A 2,953-nucleotide genomic window follows, 5' to 3' on the forward strand; every position below is an offset into this window, starting at 1 on the left:
AAAAAAGAGATGCAGTTAACCCACTGAGGGAGATGGGGTTATAAAAGCTAACCTCGGTCAGGGGTTAAGTATGTAATGTGGTTCAGCCTGTGGATGCTTTCACGTTTTTCCGTTTCCTGTTAGTTTTAAAGTTTTGTTGTCCAAGAACAGCTACACTGAGGTTAGTGATGGACTGTCGAGGGAGGTTAAAGTGTTCTGACACAGGCTTGTGCATCTTTCTGGAATTGAGTTCAGACCAGTATCCATTCAAAGCAGGTCACCACAGTGAGAAATCTTCCAGGCAATAGATGCCCAGATGGTCAGGCGGTAGCACACGTGGCAGTAGTGCTGTACAAAGGTCAACTGTGCTGCTACAGCTGGCCCAGAGGTGCAGATGCCTCTAAAGGCCATGCAGTCCCCATCCAGGTCTGGCAGGCATGCAGCCTTGGGGCCACATGCTGTTGCAGGTGGCAGCAGGTCACAGCCAGGCAGCAGCCCCCACTGCCAGACTGCTGCATTAGGTAAAGGGTGCAGGAAGCTCTCAGGGCTGCTTCAGCAGTCCAGCTGGCACAAGGGGTAGTGTCCTCAGGTACCAATTGGCCAGGCCCCAGAAGTTCCTGAGAGCAAGTAGCCCTGAGCTACTTGCCAGGGCAGCTTTTCATTTTGCTGGGGCCAGCACAGGACAGGTTTTTATACAGCCTCTAGCTCCCCCTGGCTGCAAATCCAGGAGGAGCCAGGTGGGGTTATTTTGCCCCAAGTAGCACAATTTGCCCCATACCAAAGCGCATATCCGGGCATGGGCGTGGAGGCAAAAAGCCCCAGCTCATATTTGCTCTGCTTTTATTTGAGCTGCTGCAAGTGCATGTGCCTGTGTGTCCAGTGCACCAGGGACTAGGGAGACCCCCATGGTTGGTGCAGTGGGGAGTAGGGAGCACTGATGTGGGCCCTATGGTATGCAGCCCCTGTGATCCCAGGCTACTAAGTTGGACAACCCTGGTCTAAACCAAGACTGCACATTCTTGCCCCACTACCTAGATTAGCTTTTCAAATCCCTCTGTCCCTCACTGGGTTAACTGCATTGCTTTTCTCTCTTCTACCTATCCTACCACTCCAAGCAGTGCCCCTTTTACCTCCCCTTCTCTACCCTTTGTAATCTAATCATTGGTTTCTATTTAGAAGCTCTGCTTCCTGCACAGCTGACCTTCATAGCATCAGATGAAGTAAGCTGCTGTTTATGAAAGCTTATGCATCTGATTTAGTCTGTAAGATATAAATCTACCCTGCCTTCTGCCTACTTTTTTCTGTTAAAAGAATGAGTGGTCATCCATGCAACTGGTGTGTTCACATGCAAGGAAAAAGTGAAATGACTATGACATCCCTGGATTATACAGTTAACAGCAAATTTAGTGGAGGGATGGAGTCAAAGAGAATAGGCATTTCATCACCATCTCAGAATTTAATGAAAAGTGCCAGAATACTTTATTGTCAGCTGCAGAAGCTGCCATTATGATGCCACTGATTTCCAAATGTCTTTTTAAGAAGTAAAGCTCCAGAATACTACAACATTATGTGCCATCCAATACATTTTTGGTTTATTGTTCTCTGTCAGCTTCCCACAGCAGGGAGCACAGGAGTTTGGTTCACTTTCTCAAACAGACAAAGAAACATTTTGCTTGGTCTCTGGATGGCACTGAAGCTTAGGCTCGGAAGGTACATTATTTTTTGCCCTGAAAAGAACCAGATAGATGGACAGGAAGGTGGATAGTGTCAGATTTTCACTATGTACGAATTACTTGCTAGGCCCAATTCTCATATACTGTACAACCTCAGAATAAGGAAGCTTCATGGCACTAGAATAACAGTTCATTAAGAGAAAGTGTTTTCTAGAAAAGGCTTAGTTAGTTATTTGCTATATCACAATATAGAGAAAGGAGATCTGTGCTTTTGGGATTGCTCAAAGCAGGTTTGCATTACAATGAGGTGATACTGAGACCTGTAAAACCATGCTGGCAACAAAGTATTCTGGGCTCCCTTTAATGCCCTTTACATGGCCAGAGTCTGCAAAGGAGATGTTTGCATAAACTAGAATCCGGACCGAGGTGCTGAGCTGAAGTTTGATTTAAAGGGGGTTTGTCTGGTAAGAGAGATCACCCTGCCAGGAAACTAATCAATAGGTCCTATTTATTCTGCCTTTAACAAATCAGTTTGAAGCTTCACCCTGCAGCTAATCACTCTCTCACATCCCCTGCATAGAGTCCTGTATTCCATTATCTGCTCTGCTATATAAGCCTGTCCAATAAGTCTCCCTGTTCTGCATTTCTGAAGCTCTGCTGTCCTTCCGCAGGCCAGGGAGTGGTTCTCTCCCTTTCTAGGAGTTCCTCCTTTTCCAAAATCTTTGCTTCTTTATCCTGCCTACCATTGCCCAAGCACCTACTCTGCCCTATAACAGAGGAGCCACCACTACCCATTTTTTTGCCCAATGTCTACCTGCCTCATGCATGGGACCCTAATCACCCTCAAGCTATAGCCCTGGGACATGTTTCTGTCCCTTGCAGAGAGGGATTTGGCCTGTTCTTCCAACCATCTGATAACCTGTTATCACACCTGCCTTGTTCTTCCACTGGTTAAGGCCATCAGCATAGCTGGGGAGAGAGGTGACTAATATTTGCTGCCTACACCACAGTCTCCCAGGGCCCAGCTCACCTACAGGGCTTACCTGCTTGTGACTCCACACATACTAACCAGCATTTCCACTAACAGAACTCCTACCTCCAGACTGCTTCCTCCCTCACTATCTGGCCCCAATGATCAGGGCTCTTATATATACCCTGTGGACATCATGCCCTTCACCCTGGGCTGGCATCTTTAAAGATATAAGATCCTCTTTATACGTAATAAGGGTAGGGGTCCTCTATTGCAGACCCCCATACAGCTCCTCCTATCTTCTCTCCCTCCAGCTATCCCACCTCTCAAT

The sequence above is a fragment of the Gavialis gangeticus genome, unplaced genomic scaffold, assembly GCF_001723915.1.
Source record: "Gavialis gangeticus isolate Ggan-Ray unplaced genomic scaffold, GavGan_comp1, whole genome shotgun sequence".
Classification (NCBI taxonomy): domain Eukaryota; kingdom Metazoa; phylum Chordata; order Crocodylia; family Gavialidae; genus Gavialis; species Gavialis gangeticus.